Raw genomic sequence first — 18,541 nt, forward strand, 5'->3', positions numbered from 1 at the left:
TTCTCCCTTACGGCTCTAATCTGATAGTGGTAGTGGGGTGGTAGATGTCTAGTCTTCTTTATGGCTCTAATCTGATAGTGGTAGTGGGGTGGTAGATGTCTAGTCTCCCTTATGGCTCTAATCTGGTAGTTGTAGTGGGGTGGTAGATTTCTCCCTTATGGCTCTAATCTGATAGTGGTAGTGGGGTGGTAGATGTCTAGTGTCCTTTATGGCTCTAATCTGATAGTGGTAGTGGGGTGGTAGATGTCTAGTGTCCTTTATGGCTCTAATCTGATAGTGGTAGTGGGGTGATAGATGTCTAGTCTCCTTTATGGCTTCAATCTGATAGTGGTAGTGAGGTGGTAGATGTCTAGTGTCCTTTATGGCTCTAATCTGATAGTGGTAGTGGGGTGATAGATGTCTAGTCTCCTTTATGGCTCTAATCTGATAGTGGTATTGGGGTGGTAGATGTCTAGTCTCCTTTATGGCTCTAATCTGATAGTGGTAGTGGGGTGGTAGATGTCTAGTCTCCTTTATGGCTCTAATTTGATAGTGGTAGTGGGGTGGTAGATGTCTAGTCTCCCTTATGGCTCTAATCTGGTAGTGGTAGTGGGGTCTTAGATTTCTCCCTTACAGCTCTAATCTGATAGTGGTAGTGGGGTGGTAGATGTCTAGTCTTCTGTATGGCTCTAATCTGATAGTGGTAGTGGGGTGGTAGATGTCTAGTCTCCTTTATGGCTCTAATCTGATAGTGGTAGATGTCTAGTCTCCTTTATGGCTCTAATTTGATAGTGGTAGTGGGGTGGTAGATGTCTAGTCTCCTTTATGGCTCTAATCTGGTAGTGGTAGTGGGGTCTTAGATTTCTCCCTTACGGCTCTAATCTGATAGTGGTTGTGGGGTGGTAGATGTCTAGTCTTCTGTATGGCTCTAATCTGATAGTGGTAGTGGGGTGGTAGATGTCTAGTCTCCTTTATGGCTCTAATCTGATAGTGGTAGATGTCTAGTCTCCTTTATGGCTCTAATCTGATAGTGGTAGTGGGGTGGTAGATGTCTAGTCTCCTGTATGGCTCTAATCTGATAGTGGTAGTGGGGTGGTAGATGTCTAGTCTCCCTTATGGCTCTAATCTGATAGTGGTATTGGGGTGATAGATGTCTAGTGTCCTTTATGGCTCTAATCTGATAGTGGTAGTGGGGTGGTAAATGTCTAGTGTCCTTTATGGCTCTAATCTGATAGTGGTAGTGGGGTGATAGATGTCTAGTCTCCTTTATGGCTTCAATCTGATAGTGGTAGTGGGGTGGTAGATGTCTAGTCTCCTTTATGGCTCTAATCTGATAGTGGGAGTGGGGTGGTAGATGTCTAGTCTCCTTTATGGCTCTAATCTGATAGTGGTAGTGGGGTGATAGATGTCTAGTCTCCTTTATGGCTCTAATGTGATAGTGGTAGTGGGGTGGTAGATGTCTAGTCTCTTTTATGGCTCTAATCTGATAGTGGTAGTGGGGTGATAGATGTCTAGTCTCCTTTATGGCTCTAATCTGATAGTGGTATTGGGGTGGTAGATGTCTAGTCTCCTTTATGGCTCTAATCTGATAGTGGTAGTGGGGTGGTAGATGTCTAGTCTCCTTTATGGCTCTAATTTGATAGTGGTAGTGGGGTGGTAGATGTCTAGTCTCCCTTATGGCTCTAATCTGGTAGTGGTAGTGGGGTCTTAGATTTCTCCCTTACAGCTCTAATCTGATAGTGGTAGTGGGGTGGTAGATGTCTAGTCTTCTGTATGGCTCTAATCTGATAGTGGTAGTGGGGTGGTAGATGTCTAGTCTCCTTTATGGCTCTAATCTGATAGTGGTAGATGTCTAGTCTCCTTTATGGCTCTAATTTGATAGTGGTAGTGGGGTGGTAGATGTCTAGTCTCCCTTATGGCTCTAATCTGGTAGTGGTAGTGGGGTCTTAGATTTCTCCCTTACGGCTCTAATCTGATAGTGGTAGTGGGGTGGTAGATGTCTAGTCTTCTTTATGGCTCTAATCTGATAGTGGTAGTGGGGTGGTAGATGTCTAGTCTCCTTTATGGCTCTAATCTGATAGTGGTAGATGTCTAGTCTCCTTTATGGCTCTAATCTGATAGTGGTAGTGGGATGGTAGATGTCTAGTCTCCTGTATGGCTCTAATCTGATAGTGGTAGTGGGGTGGTAGATGTCTAGTCTCCCTTATGGCTCTAATCTGATAGTGGTATTGGGGTGATAGATGTCTAGTGTCCTTTATGGCTCTAATCTGATAGTGGTAGTGGGGTGGTAAATGTCTAGTGTCCTTTATGGCTCTAATCTGATAGTGGTAGTGGGGTGATAGATGTCTAGTCTCCTTTATGGCTTCAATCTGATAGTGGTAGTGAGGTGGTAGATGTCTAGTCTCCTTTATGGCTCTAATCTGATAGTGGGAGTGGGGTGGTAGATGTCTAGTCTCCTTTATGGCTCTAATCTGATAGTGGTAGTGGGGTGATAGATGTCTAGTCTCCTTTATGGCTCTAATGTGATAGTGGTAGTGGGGTGGTAGATGTCTAGTCTCTTTTATGGCTCTAATTTGATAGTGGTAGTGGGGTGGTAGATGTATAGTCTCCCTTATGGCTCTAATCTGGTAGTGGTAGTGGGGTCTTAGATTTCTCCCTTACGGCTCTAATCTGATAGTGGTAGTGGGGTGGTAGATGTCTAGTCTTCTGTATGGCTCTAATCTGATAGTGGTAGTGGGGTGGTAGATGTCTAGTCTCCTTTATGGCTCTAATCTGATAGTGGTAGATGTCTAGTCTCCTTTATGGCTCTAATCAGATAGTGGTAGTGGGGTGATAGATGTCTAGTCTCCTTTATGGCTCTAATCTGATAGTGGTAGTGAGGTGGTAGATGTCTAGTCTCCCTTATGGCTCTAATCTGATAGTAGTAGTGGGGTGGTAGATGTCTAGTCTCCTTTATGGCTCTAATCTGATAGTGGTAGTGGGGTGGTAGATGTCTAGTCTCCCTTATGGCTCTAATCTGATAGTAGTAGTGGGGTGGTAGATGTCTAGTCTCCTTTATGGCTCTAATCTGATAGTGGTAGTGGGGTGATATATGTCTAGTCTCCTTTATGGCTCTAATCTGATAGTGGTAGTGGGGTGGTAGATGTCTAGTCTCCTTTATGGCTCTAATCTGATGGTGGTAGTGGGGTGGTAGATGTCTAGTCTCCCTTATGGCTCTAATCTGATAGTAGTAGTGGGGTGGTAGATGTCTAGTCTCCTTTATGGCTCTAATCTGATAGTGGTAGATGTCTAGTCTCCTTTATGGCTATACTCTGATGGTGGTATATGTCTAGTCTCCTTATGGCTCTAATCTGATAGTGGTAGTGGGGTGGTAGATGTCTAGTCTCCCTTATGGCTCTAATCTGATAGTAGTAGTGGGGTGGTAGATGTCTAGTCTCCTTTATGGCTCTAATCTGATAGTGGTAGATGTCTAGTCTCCTTTATGGCTATACTCTGATAGTGGTAGTGGGGTGGTAGATGTCTAGTCTCCTTATGGCTCTAATCTGATAGGGGTAGTGAGGTGGTAGATGTCTAGTCTCCTTTATGGCTCTAATCTGATAGTGGTAGTGGGGTGGTAGATGTCTAGTCTCCTTTATGGCTCTAATTAGATATTGGTAGTGGGGTGGTAGATGTCTAGTCTCCCTTATGGCTCTAATCTGGTAGTGGTAGATGTCTAGTCTCCTTTATGGCTCTAATCTGATAGTGGTAGTGGGATGATAGATGTCTAGTCTCCTTTATGGTTCTAATCTGATAGTGGTAGTGAGGTGGTAGATGTCTAGTCTCCTGTATGGCTCTAATGTGATATTGGTAGTGGGGTGATAGATGTCTAGTCTTCTTTATGGCTCTAATCTGATAGTGGTAGTGGGGTGGTAGATGTCTAGTCTCCTTTATGGCTCTAATCTGATAGTGGTAGTGGGGTGGTAGATGTCTAGTCTCCCTTATGGCTCTAATCTGATAGTAGTAGTGGGGTGGTAGATGTCTAGTCTCCTTTATGGCTCTAATCTCATAGTGGTAGTGGGGTGATATATGTCTAGTCTCCTTTATGGCTCTAATCTGATAGTGGTAATGGGGTGGTAGATGTCTAGTCTCCTTTATGGCTCTAATCTGATAGTGGTAGTGGGGTGGTAGATGTCTAGTCTCCCTTATGGCTCTAATCTGATGGTAGTAGTGGGGTGGTAGATGTCTAGTCTCCTTTATGGCTCTAATCTGATAGTGGTAGATGTCTAGTCTCCTTTATGGCTATACTCTGATAGTGGTAGTGGGGTGGTATATGTCTAGTCTCCTTATGGCTCTAATCTGATAGTGGTAGTGGGGTGGTAGATGTCTAGTCTCCCTTATGGCTCTAATCTGATAGTAGTAGTGGGGTGATAGATGTCTAGTCTCCTTTATGGCTCTAATCTGATAGTGGTAGATGTCTAGTCTCCTTTATGGCTATACTCTGATAGTGGTAGTGGGGTGGTATATGTCTAGTCTCCTTATGGCTCTAATCTGATAGTGGTAGTGAGGTGGTAGATGTCTAGTCTCCTTTATGGCTCTAATCTGATAGTGGTAGTGGGGTGGTAGATGTCTAGTCTCCTTTATGGCTCTAATTAGATATTGGTAGTGGGGTGGTAGATGTCTAGTCTCCCTTATGGCTCTAATCTGGTAGTGGTAGTGGGGTCTTAGATTTCTCCCTTACGGCTCTAATCTGATAGTGGTAGTGGGGTGGTAGATGTCTAGTCTCCTTTATGGCTCTAATCTGATAGTGGTAGTGGGGTGGTAGATGTCTAGTCTCCCTTATGGCTCTAATCTGATAGTGGTAGTGGGGTGATAGATGTCTAGTCTCCTTTATGGCTCTAATCTGATAGTGGTAGTGGGGTGGTAGATGTCTAGTCTCCCTTATGGCTCTAATCTGATAGTAGTAGTGGGGTGGTAGATGTTTAGTCTCCTTTATGGCTCTAATCTGATAGTGGTAGTGAGGTGGTAGATGTCTAGTCTCATTTATGGCTCTAATCTGATAGTGGTAGTGGGGTGGTAGATGTCTAGTCTCCTTTATGGCTCTAATCTGATAGTGGTAGTGGGGTGATAGATGTCTAGTCTCCTGTATGGCTCTAATCTGATAGTGGTAGTGGGGTGGTAGATGTCTAGTCTCCTTTATGGCTCTAATCTGATAGTGGTAGTGGGGTGGTAGATGTCTAGTCTCCTTTATGGCTCTAATCTGATAGTGGTAGTGGGGTGGTAGATGTCTAGTCTCCTTTATGGCTCTAATGTGATATTGGTAGTGGGGTGATAGATGTCTAGTCTCCTTTATGGCTCTAATCTGATAGTGGTAGTGGGGTGGTAGATGTCTAGTCTCCTTTATGGCTCTAATTAGATAGTGGTAGTGGGGTGATAGATGTCTAGTCTCCTTTATGGCTCTAATCTGATAGTGGTAGATGTCTAGTCTCCTTTATGGCTCTAATCTGATAGTGGTAGTGGGGTGGTAGATGTCTAGTCTCCTTAATGGCTCTAATGTGATATTGGTAGTGGGGTGATAGATGTCTAGTCTTCTTTATGGCTCTAATCTGATAGTGGTAGTGGGGTGGTAGATGTCTAGTCTCCCTTATGGCTCTAATCTGGTAGTGGTAGTGGGGTGGTAGATTTCTCCCTTATGGCTCTAATCTGATAGTGGTAGTGGGGTGGTCGATGTCTAGTGTCCTTTATGGCTCTAATCTGATAGTGGTAGTGGGGTGATAGATGTCTAGTCTCCTTTATGGCTCTAATCTGATAGTGGTAGATGTCTAGTCTCCTTTATGGCTCTAATCTGATAGTGGTAGTGGGGTGGTAGATGTCTAGTCTCCTTAATGGCTCTAATGTGATATTGGTAGTGGGTGGTAGATGTCTAGTCTTCTTTATGGCTCTAATCTGATAGTGGTAGTGGGGTGGTAGATGTCTAGTCTCCCTTATGGCTCTAATCTGGTAGTGGTAGTGGGGTGGTAGATTTCTCCCTTATGGCTCTAATCTGATAGTGGTAGTGGGGTGGTCGATGTCTAGTGTCCTTTATGGCTCTAATCTGATAGTACTAGTGGGGTGGTAGATGTCTAGTCTCCTTTATGGCTCTAATCTGATAGTGGTAGATGTCTAGTCTCCTTTATGACTCTAATCTGATAGTGGTAGTGGGGTGGTAGATGTCTAGTCTCCTTTATGGCTCTAATCTGATAGTGGTAATGGGGTGGTAGATGTCTAGTCTCCTGTATGGCTCTAATCTGATAGTGGTAGTGGGGTGGTAGATGCCTAGTCTCCCTTATGGCTCTAATCTGATAGTGGTAGTGGGGTGGTAGATGTCTAGTCTCCTTTATGGCTCTAATCTGATAGTGGTAGTGGGGTGGTAGATGTCTAGTCTCCCTTATGGCTCTAATCTGATAGTGGTAGTGGGGTGATAGATGTCTAGTCTCCTTTATGGCTCTAATCTGATAGTGGTAGTGGGGTGGTAGATGTCTAGTCTCCCTTATGGCTCTAATCTGATAGTAGTAGTGGGGTGGTAGATGTCTAGTCTCCCTTATGGCTCTAATCTGATAGTGGTAGTGGGGTGATAGATGTCTAGTCTCCTTTATGGCTCTAATCTGATAGTGGTAGTGAGGTGGTAGATGTCTAGTCTCATTTATGGCTCTAATCTGATAGTGGTAGTGGGGTGGTAGATGTCTAGTCTCCTTTATGGCTCTAATCTTATAGTGGTAGTGGGGTGATAGATGTCTAGTCTCCTTTATGGCTCTAATCTGATAGTGGTATTGGGGTGGTAGATGTCTAGTCTCCTTTATGGCTCTAATCTGATAGTGGTAGTGGGGTGGTAGATGTCTAGTCTCCTTTATGGCTCTAATCTGATAGTGGTAGTGGGGTGGTAGATGTCTAGTCTCCTTTATGGCTCTAATGTGATATTGGTAGTGGGGTGATAGATGTCTAGTCTCCTTTATGGCTCTAATCTGATAGTGGTAGTGGGGTGGTAGATGTCTAGTCTCCTTTATGGCTCTAATTAGATCTGGTAGTGGGGTGTATGTCTAGTCTCCTTTATGGCTCTAATCTGATAGTGGAGTGGGGTGGTAGATGTCTAGTCTCCTTTATGGCTCTAATCTGATAGTGGTAGTGGGATGGTAGATGTCTAGTCTCCTTAATGGCTCTAATCTGATATTGGTAGTGGGGTGATAGATGTCTAGTCTCCTTTATGGCTCTAATCTGATAGTGGTAGTGGGGTGGTAGATGTCTAGTCTCCCTTATGGCTCTAATCTGGTAGTGGTAGTGGGGTGGTATATTTCTCCCTTATGGCTCTAATCTGATAGTGGTAGTGGGGTGGTCGATGTCTAGTGTCCTTTATGGCTCTAATCTGATAGTGGTAGTGGGGTGATAGATGTCTAGTCTCCTTTATGGCTCTAATCTGATAGTGGTAGATGTCTAGTCTCCTTTATGGCTCTAATCTGATAGTGGTAGTGGGGTGGTAGATGTCTAGTCTCCTTAATGGCTCTAATGTGATATTGGTAGTGGGGTGGTAGATGTCTAGTCTTCTTTATGGCTCTAATCTGATAGTGGTAGTGGGGTGGTAGATGTCTAGTCTCCCTTATGGCTCTAATCTGGTAGTGGTAGTGGGGTGGTAGATTTCTCCCTTATGGCTCTAATCTGATAGTGGTAGTGGGGTGGTAGATGTCTAGTCTCCTTTATGGCTCTAATCTGATAGTACTAGTGGGGTGGTAGATGTCTAGTCTCCTTTATGGCTCTAATCTGATAGTGGTAGATGTCTAGTCTCCTTTATGACTCTAATCTGATAGTGGTAGTGGGGTGGTAGATGTCTAGTCTCCTTTATGGCTCTAATCTGATAGTGGTAATGGGGTGGTAGATGTCTAGTCTCCTGTATGGCTCTAATCTGATAGTGGTAGTGGGGTGGTAGATGTCTAGTCTCCCTTATGGCTCTAATCTGATAGTGGTAATGGGGTGGTAGATGTCTAGTCTCCTGTATGGCTCTAATCTGATAGTGGTAGTGGGGTGGTAGATGTCTAGTCTCCCTTATGGCTCTAATCTGATAGTGGTAGTGGGGTGATAGATGTCTAGTCTCCTTTATGGCTCTAATCTGATAGTGGTAGTGGGGTGGTAGATGTCTAGTCTCCCTTATGGCTCTAATCTGATAGTAGTAGTGGGGTGGTAGATGTCTAGTCTCCCTTATGGCTCTAATCTGATAGTGGTAGTGGGGTGATAGATGTCTAGTCTCCTTTATGGCTCTAATCTGATAGTGGTAGTGAGGTGGTAGATGTCTAGTCTCATTTATGGCTCTAATCTGATAGTGGTAGTGGGGTGGTAGATGTCTAGTCTCCTTTATGGCTCTAATCTTATAGTGGTAGTGGGGTGATAGATGTCTAGTCTCCTTTATGGCTCTAATCTGATAGTGGTATTGGGGTGGTAGATGTCTAGTCTCCTTTATGGCTCTAATCTGATATTGGTAGTGGGGTGGTAGATGTCTAGTCTCCTTTATGGCTCTAATCTGATAGTGGTAGTGGGGTGGTAGATGTCTAGTCTCCTTTATGGCTCTAATCTGATAGTGGTAGTGGGGTGATAGATGTCTCGTCTCCTTTATGGCTCTAATCTGATAGTGGTAGTGGGGTGGTAGATGTCTAGTCTCCTTTATGGCTCTAATTAGATAGTGGTAGTGGGGTGATAGATGTCTAGTCTCCTTTATGGCTCTAATCTGATAGTGGTAGATGTCTAGTCTCCTTTATGGCTCTAATCTGATAGTGGTAGTGGGGTGGTAGATGTCTAGTCTCCTTAATGGCTCTAATGTGATATTGGTAGTGGGGTGGTAGATGTCTAGTCTTCTTTATGGCTCTAATCTGATAGTGGTAGTGGGGTGGTAGATGTCTAGTCTCCCTTATGGATCTAATCTGGTAGTGGTAGTGGGGTGGTAGATTTCTCCCTTATGGCTCTAATCTGATAGTGGTAGTGGGGTGGTCGATGTCTAGTGTCCTTTACGGCTCTAATCTGATAGTACTAGTGGGGTGGTAGATGTCTAGTCTCCTTTATGGCTCTAATCTGATAGTGGTAGTGGGGTGGTAGATGTCTAGTCTCCTTTATGGCTCTAATCTGATAGTGGTAGTGGGGTGGTAGATGTCTAGTCTCCTTTATGGCTCTAATCTGATAGTGGTAATGGGGTGGTAGATGTCTAGTCTCCTGTATGGCTCTAATCTGATAGTGGTAGTGGGGTGGTAGATGTCTAGTCTCCCTTATGGCTCTAATCTGATAGTAGTAGTGGGGTGGTAGATGTCTAATCTCCCTTATGGCTCTAATCTGATAGTGGTAGTGGGGTGATAGATGTCTAGTCTCCTTTATGGCTCTAATCTGATAGTGGTAGTAGGGTGGTAGATGTCTAGTCTCCTTTATGGCTCTAATCTTATAGTGGTAGTGGGGTGATAGATGTCTAGTCTCCTTTATGGCTCTAATCTGATAGTGGTATTGGGGTGGTAGATGTCTAGTCTCCTTTATGGCTCTAATCTGATAGTGGTAGTGGGGTGGTAGATGTCTAGTCTCCTTTATGGCTCTAATCTGATAGTGGTAGATGTCTAGTCTCCTTTATGGCTCTAATCTGATAGTGGTAGTGGGGTGGTAGATGTCTAGTCTCCTTAATGGCTCTAATGTGATATTGGTAGTGGGGTGGTAGATGTCTAGTCTCCCTTATGGCTCTAATCTGGTAGTGGTAGTGGGGTGGTAGATGTCTAGTCTTCTTTATGGCTCTAATCTGATAGTGGTAGTGGGGTGATAGATGTCTAGTCTCCTTTATGGCTCTAATCTGATAGTGGTATTGGGGTGGTAGATGTCTAGTCTCCTTTATGGCTCTAATCTGATAGTGGTAGTGGGGTGGTAGATGTCTAGTCTCCTTTATGGCTCTAATCTGATAGTGGTAGTGGGGTGGTAGATGTCTAGTCTCCTTTATGGCTCTAATCTGATAGTGGTAGTGGGGTGGTAGATGTCTAGTCTCCTTTATGGCTCTAATCTGATCGTGGTAGTGGGGTGGTAGATGTCTAGTCTCCCTTATGGCTCTAATCTGATAGTAGTAGTGGGGTGGTAGATCTCTAGTCTCCTTTATGGCTCTAATCTGATAGTGGTAGATGTCTAGTCTCCTTTATGGCTATACTCTGATAGTGGTAGTGGGGTGGTAGATGTCTAGTCTCATTATGGCTCTAATCTGATAGTGGTAGTGGGGTGGTAGATGTCTAGTCTCCTTAATGGCTCTAATGTGATATTGGTAGTGGGGTGGTAGATGTCTAGTCTTCTTTATGGCTCTAATCTGATAGTGGTAGTGGGGTGGTAGATGTCTAGTCTCCCTTATGGCTCTAATCTGATAGTGGTAGTGGGGTGGTCGATGTCTAGTGTCCTTTATGGCTCTAATCTGATAGTACTAGTGGGGTGGTAGATGTCTAGTCTCCCTTATGGATCTAATCTGGTAGTGGTAGTGGGGTGGTAGATTTCTCCCTTATGGCTCTAATCTGATAGTGGTAGTGGGGTGGTCGATGTCTAGTGTCCTTTATGGCTCTAATCTGATAGTGGTAGTGGGGTGGTAGATGTCTAGTCTCCTTTATGGCTCTAATCTGATAGTGGTAATGGGGTGGTAGATGTCTAGTCTCCTGTATGGCTCTAATCTGATAGTGGTAGTGGGGTGGTAGATGTCTAGTCTCCCTTATGGCTCTAATCTGATAGTGGTAATGGGGTGGTAGATGTCTAGTCTCCTGTATGGCTCTAATCTGATAGTGGTAGTGGGGTGGTAGATGTCTAGTCTCCCTTATGGCTCTAATCTGATAGTGGTAGTGGGGTGATAGATGTCTAGTCTCCTTTATGGCTCTAATCTGATAGTGGTAGTGGGGTGGTAGATGTCTAGTCTCCCTTATGGCTCTAATCTGATAGTAGTAGTGGGGTGGTAGATGTCTAGTCTCCTTTATGGCTCTAATCTGATAGTGGTAGTGGGGTGATAGATGTCTAGTCTCCTTTATGGCTCTAATCTGATAGTGGTAGTGGGGTGGTAGATGTCTAGTCTCATTTATGGCTCTAATATGATAGTGGTAGTGGGGTGGTAGATGTCTAGTCTCCTTTATGGCTCTAATCTTATAGTGGTAGTGGGGTGATAGATGTCTAGTCTCCTTTATGGCTCTAATCTGATAGTGGTATTGGGGTGGTAGATGTCTAGTCTCCTTTATGGCTCTAATCTGATATTGGTAGTGGGGTGGTAGATGTCTAGTCTCCTTTATGGCTCTAATCTGATAGTGGTAGTGGGGTGGTAGATGTCTAGTCTCCTTTATGGCTCTAATCTGATATTGGTAGTGGGGTGATAGATGTCTCGTCTCCTTTATGGCTCTAATCTGATAGTGGTAGTGGGGTGGTAGATGTCTAGTCTCCTTTATGGCTCTAATTAGATAGTGGTAGTGGGGTGATAGATGTCTAGTCTCCTTTATGGCTCTAATCTGATAGTGGTAGATGTCTAGTCTCCTTTATGGCTCTAATCTGATAGTGGTAGTGGGGTGGTAGATGTCTAGTCTCCTTAATGGCTCTAATGTGATATTGGTAGTGGGGTGGTAGATGTCTAGTCTTCTTTATGGCTCTAATCTGATAGTGGTAGTGGGGTGGTAGATGTCTAGTCTCCCTTATGGATCTAATCTGGTAGTGGTAGTGGGGTGGTAGATTTCTCCCTTATGGCTCTAATCTGATAGTGGTAGTGGGGTGGTCGATGTCTAGTGTCCTTTACGGCTCTAATCTGATAGTACTAGTGGGGTGGTAGATGTCTAGTCTCCTTTATGGCTCTAATCTGATAGTGGTAGATGTCTAGTCTCCTTTATGACTCTAATCTGATAGTGGTAGTGGGTGGTAGATGTCTAGTCTCCTTTATGGCTCTAATCTGATAGTGGTAATGGGGTGGTAGATGTCTAGTCTCCTGTATGGCTCTAATCTGATAGTGGTAGTGGGGTGGTAGATGTCTAGTCTCCCTTATGGCTCTAATCTGATAGTAGTAGTGGGGTGGTAGATGTCTAATCTCCCTTATGGCTCTAATCTGATAGTGGTAGTGGGGTGATAGATGTCTAGTCTCCTTTATGGCTCTAATCTGATAGTGGTAGTAGGGTGGTAGATGTCTAGTCTCCTTTATGGCTCTAATCTTATAGTGGTAGTGGGGTGATAGATGTCTAGTCTCCTTTATGGCTCTAATCTGATAGTGGTATTGGGGTGGTAGATGTCTAGTCTCCTTTATGGCTCTAATCTGATAGTGGTAGTGGGGTGGTAGATGTCTAGTCTCCTTTATGGCTCTAATATGATAGTGGTAGATGTCTAGTCTCCTTTATGGCTCTAATCTGATAGTGGTAGTGGGGTGGTAGATGTCTAGTCTCCTTAATGGCTCTAATGTGATATTGGTAGTGGGGTGGTAGATGTCTAGTCTCCCTTATGGCTCTAATCTGGTAGTGGTAGTGGGGTGGTAGATGTCTAGTCTTCTTTATGGCTCTAATCTGATAGTGGTAGTGGGGTGATAGATGTCTAGTCTCCTTTATGGCTCTAATCTGATAGTGGTAGTGGGGTGGTAGATGTCTAGTCTCCTTTATGGCTCTAATCTGATAGTGGTAGTGGGGTGGTAGATGTCTAGTCTCCTTTATGGCTCTAATTTGATAGTGGTAGTGGGGTGGTAGATGTCTAGTCTCCTTTATGGCTCTAATCTGATAGTGGTAGTGGGGTGGTAGATGTCTAGTCTCCTTTATGGCTCTAATCTGATCGTGGTAGTGGGGTGGTAGATGTCTAGTCTCCCTTATGGCTCTAATCTGATAGTAGTAGTGGGGTGGTAGATCTCTAGTCTCCTTTATGGCTCTAATCTGATAGTGGTAGATGTCTAGTCTCCTTTATGGCTATACTCTGATAGTGGTAGTGGGGTGGTAGATGTCTAGTCTCATTATGGCTCTAATCTGATAGTGGTAGTGGGGTGGTAGATGTCTAGTCTCCTTAATGGCTCTAATGTGATATTGGTAGTGGGGTGGTAGATGTCTAGTCTTCTTTATGGCTCTAATCTGATAGTGGTAGTGGGGTGGTAGATGTCTAGTCTCCCTTATGGCTCTAATCTGATAGTGGTAGTGGGGTGGTCGATGTCTAGTGTCCTTTATGGCTCTAATCTGATAGTACTAGTGGGGTGGTAGATGTCTAGTCTCCTTTATGGCTCTAATCTGATAGTGGTAGATGTCTAGTCTCCTTTATGACTCTAATCTGGTAGTGGTAGTGGGGTGGTAGATTTCTCCCTTATGGCTCTAATCTGATAGTGGTAGTGGGGTGATAGATGTCTAGTCTCCTTTATGGCTCTAATCTGATAGTGGTAGTGGGGTGGTAGATGTTTAGTCTCCCTTATGGCTCTAATCTGATAGTAGTAGTGGGGTGGTAGATGTCTAGTCTTCTTTATGGCTCTAATCTGATAGTGGTAGTGGGGTGATAGATGTCTAGTCTCCTTTATGGCTCTAATCTGATAGTGGTATTGGGGTGGTAGATGTCTAGTCTCCTTTATGGCTCTAATCTGATAGTGGTAGTGGGGTGGTAGATGTCTAGTCTCCTTTATGGCTCTAATTTGATAGCGGTAGTGGGGTGGTAGATGTCTAGTCTCCCTTATGGCTCTAATCTGGTAGTGGTAGTGGGGTCTTAGATTTCTCCCTTACGGCTCTAATCTGATAGTGGTAGTGGGGTGGTAGATGTCTAGTCTCCCTTATGGCTCTAATCTGATAGTAGTAGTGGGGTGGTAGATGTCTAGTCTCCTTTATGGCTCTAATCTGATAGTGGTAGTGGGGTGGTAGATGTCTAGTCTCCTTTATGGCTCTAATCTGATAGTGGTAATGGGGTGGTAGATGTCTAGTCTCCTTTATGGATCTAATCTGATCGTGGTAGTGGGGTGGTAGATGTCTAGTCTCCCTTATGGCTCTAATCTGATAGTAGTAGTGGGGTGGTAGATCTCTAGTCTCCTTTATGGCTCTAATCTGATAGTGGTAGATGTCTAGTCTCCTTTATGGCTATACTCTGATAGTGGTAGTGGGGTGGTAGATGTCTAGTCTCATTATGGCTCTAATCTGATAGTGGTAGTGAGGTGGTAGATGTCTAGTCTCCTTTATGGCTCTAATCTGATAGTTGTAGTGGGGTGGTAGATGTCTAGTCTCCCTTATGGCTCTAATCTGATAGTAGTAGTGGGGTGGTAGATGTCTAGTCTTCTTTATGGCTCTAATCTGATAGTGGTAGTGGGGTGATAGATGTCTAGTCTCCTTTATGGCTCTAATCTGATAGTGGTATTGGGGTGGTAGATGTCTAGTCTCCTTTATGGCTCTAATCTGATAGTGGTAGTGGGGTGGTAGATGTCTAGTCTCCTTTATGGCTCTAATTTGATAGTGGTAGTGGGGTGGTAGATGTCTAGTCTCCCTTATGGCTCTAATCTGGTAGTGGTAGTGGGGTCTTAGATTTCTCCCTTACAGCTCTAATCTGATAGTGGTAGTGGGGTGGTAGATGTCTAGTCTCCCTTATGGCTCTAATCTGATAGTAGTAGTGGGGTGGTAGATGTCTAGTCTCCTTTATGGCTCTAATCTGATAGTGGTAGTGGGGTGGTAGATGTCTAGTCTCCTTTATGGCTCTAATCTGATAGTGGTAGTGGGGTGGTAGATGTCTAGTCTCCTTTATGGATCTAATCTGATCGTGGTAGTGGGGTGGTAGATGTCTAGTCTCCCTTATGGCTCTAATCTGATAGTAGTAGTGGGGTGGTAGATCTCTAGTCTCCTTTATGACTCTAATCTGATAGTGGTAGATGTCTAGTCTCCTTTATGGCTATACTCTGATAGTGGTAGTGGGGTGGTAGATGTCTAGTCTCCATTATGGCTCTAATCTGATAGTGGTAGTGAGGTGGTAGATGTCTAGTCTCCTTTATGGCTCTAATCTGATAGTTGTAGTGGGGTGGTAGATGTCTAGTCTCCTTTATGGCTCTAATCTGATAGTGGTAGTGGGGTGATAGATGTCTAGTCTCCTTTATGGCTCTAATCTGATAGTGGTAGATGTCTAGTCTCCTTTATGGCTCTAATCTGATAGTACTAGTGGGGTGGTAGATGTCTAGTCTCTTTTATGGCTCTAATCTGATAGTGGTAGATGTCTAGTCTCCTTTATGACTCTAATCTGATAGTGGTAGTGGGGTGGTAGATGTCTAGTCTCCTTTATGGCTCTAATCTGATAGTGGTAATGGGGTGGTAGATGTCTAGTCTCCTGTATGGCTCTAATCTGATAGTGGTAGTGGGGTGGTAGATGTCTAGTCTCCCTTATGGCTCTAATCTGATAGTGGTAGTGGGGTGATAGATGTCTAGTCTCCTTTATGGCTCTAATCTGATAGTGGTAGTAGGGTGGTAGATGTCTAGTCTCCTTTATGGCTCTAATCTGATAGTGGTAGTGGGGTGATAGATCTCTAGTCTCCTTTATGGCTCTAATCTGATAGTGGTATTGGGGTGGTAGATGTCTAGTCTCCTTTATGGCTCTAATCTGATAGTGGTAGTGGGGTGGTAGATCGTGATGGTAGATTGTGGTGGTAGATTTCTCCCTTATGGCTCTAATCTGATAGTGGTAGTGGGGTGGTAGATGTCTAGTCTCCCTTATGGCTCTAATCTGATAGTAGTAGTGGGGTGGTAGATCTCTAGTCTCCTTTATGGCTGTAATCTGATAGTGGTAGTGGGGTGGTAGATGTCTAGTCTCCTTTATGGCTCTAATCTGATAGTGGTATTGGGGTGGTAGATGTCTAGTCTCCTTTATGGCTCTAATCTGATCGTGGTAGTGGGGTGGTAGATGTCTAGTCTCCCTTATGGCTCTAATCTGATAGTAGTAGTGGGGTGGTAGATCTCTAGTCTCCTTTATGGCTCTAATCTGATAGTGGTAGTGAGGTGGTAGATGTCTAGTCTCCTTTATGGCTCTAATCTGATAGTTGTAGTGGGGTGGTAGATGTCTAGTCTCCTTTATGGCTCTAATCTGATAGTGGTAGTGGGGTGATAGATGTCTAGTCTCCTTTATGGCTCTAATCTGATAGTGGTAGATGTCTAGTCTCCTTTATGGCTCTAATCTGATAGTACTAGTGGGGTGGTAGATGTCTAGTCTCCTTTATGGCTCTAATCTGATAGTGGTAGATGTCTAGTCTCCTTTATGGCTCTAATCTGATAGTGGTAGTGGGGTGGTAGATGTCTAGTTTCCTTTATGGCTCTAATCTGATAGTGGTAGTGGGGTGGTAGATGTCTAGTCTCCTGTATGGCTCTAATCTGATAGTGGTAGTGGGGTGGTAGATGTCTAGTCTCCCTTATGGCTCTAATCTGATAGTAGTAGTGGGGTGGTAGATGTCTAGTCTCCCTTATGGCTCTAATCTGATAGTGGTAGTGGGGTGATAGATGTCTAGTCTCCTTTATGGCTCTAATCTGATAGTGGTAGTAGGGTGGTAGATGTCTAGTCTCTTTTATGGCTCTAATCTTATAGTGGTAGTGGGGTGATAGATGTCTAGTCTCCTTTATGGCTCTAATCTGATAGTGGTATTGGGGTGGTAGATGTCTAGTCTCCTTTATGGCTCTAATCTGATAGTGGTAGTGGGGTGGTAGATGTCTAGTCTCCTTTATGGCTCTAATCTGATAGTGGTAGATGTCTAGTCTCCTTTATGGCTCTAATCTGATAGTGGTAGTGGGGTGGTAGATGTCTAGTCTCCTTAATGGCTCTAATGTGATATTGGTAGTGGGGTGGTAGATGTCTAGTCTTCTTTATGGCTCTAATCTGATAGTGGTAGTGGGGTGGTAGATGTCTAGTCTCCCTTATGGCTCTAATCTGGTAGTGGTAGTGGGGTGGTAGATTCCTCCCTTATGGCTCTAATCTGATAGTGGTAGTGGGGTGATAGATGTCTAGTCTCCTTTATGGCTCTAATCTGATAGTGGTAGTGGGGTGGTAGATGTTTAGTCTCCCTTATGGCTCTAATCTGATAGTAGTAGTGGGGTGGTAGATGTCTAGTCTTCTTTATGGCTCTAATCTGATAGTGGTAGTGGGGTGATAGATGTCTAGTCTCCTTTATGGCTCTAATCTGATAGTGGTATTGGGGTGGTAGATGTCTAGTCTCCTTTATGGTTCTAATCTGATAGTGGTAGTGGGGTGGTAGATGTCTAGTCTCCTTTATGGCTCTAATTTGATAGTGGTAGTGGGGTGGTAGATGTCTAGTCTCCCTTATGGCTCTAATCTGGTAGTGGTAGTGGGGTCTTAGATTTCTCCCTTACGGCTCTAATCTGATAGTGGTAGTGGGGTGGTAGGTGTCTAGCCTTCTATATGGCTCTAATCTGATAGTTGTAGTGGGGTGGTAGATGTCTAGTCTCCTTTATGGCTCTAATCTGATAGTGGTAGATGTCTAGTCTCCTTTCTGGCTCTAATCTGATAGTGGTAGTGGGGTGATAGATGTCTAGTCTCCTTTATGGCTCTAATCTGATAGTGGTAGATGTCTAGTCTCCTTTATGGCTCTAATCTGATAGTGGTAGTGGGGTGATAGATGTCTAGTCTCCTTTATGGTTCTAATCTGATAGTGGTAGTGAGGTGGTAGATGTCTAGTCTCCTTTATGGCTCTAATCTGATAGTAGTAGTGGGGTGGTAGATGTCTAGTCTCCTTTATGGCTCTAATCTGATAGTGGTAGTGGGGTGGTAGATGTCTAGTCTCCTGTATGGCTCTAATCTGATAGTGGTAGTGGGGTGGTAGATGTCTAGTCTCCTTTATGGCTCTAATCTGATAGTGGTAATGGGGTGTAGATGTCTAGTCTCCTTTATGGCTCTAATCTGATCGTGGTAGTGGGGTGGTAGATGTCTAGTCTCCCTTATGGCTCTAATCTGATAGTGGTAGTGGGGTGGTAGATCTCTAGTCTCCTTTATGGCTCTAATCTGATAGTGGTAGTGGGGTGGTAGATGTCTAGTCTCCTTTATGGCTCTAATCTGATAGTGGTAGTGGGGTGGTAGATGTCTAGTCTCACTTATGGCTCTAATCTGATAGTGGTAGTGAGGTGGTAGATGTCTAGTCTCCTTTATGGCTCTAATCTGATAGTGGTAGTGGGGTGGTAGATGTCTAGTCTCCTTTATGGCTCTAATCTGATAGTGGTAGTGGGGTGGTAGATGTCTAGTCTCCTTAATGGCTCTAATGTGATATTGGTAGTGGGGTGGTAGATGTCTAGTCTTCTTTATGGCTCTAATCTGATAGTGGTAGTGGGGTGGTAGATGTCTAGTCTCCCTTATGGCTCTAATCTGATAGTGGTAGTGGGGTGGTAGATGTCTAGTCTCCCTTATGGCTCTAATCTGATAGTGGTAGTGGAGTGATAGATGTCTAGTCTCCTTTATGGCTCTAATCTGATAGTGGTAGTGGGGTGATAGATGTCTAGTCTCCTTTTTGGCTCTAATCTGATAGTGGTAGATGTCTAGTCTCCTTTATGGCTCTAATCTGATAGTGGTAGTGAGGTGGTAGATGTCTAGTCTCCTTTATGGTTCTAATCTGATAGTGGTT

Source organism: Salvelinus alpinus, chromosome 19 (genome assembly GCF_045679555.1).
Source record: "Salvelinus alpinus chromosome 19, SLU_Salpinus.1, whole genome shotgun sequence".
Classification (NCBI taxonomy): Eukaryota; Metazoa; Chordata; class Actinopteri; order Salmoniformes; family Salmonidae; genus Salvelinus; species Salvelinus alpinus.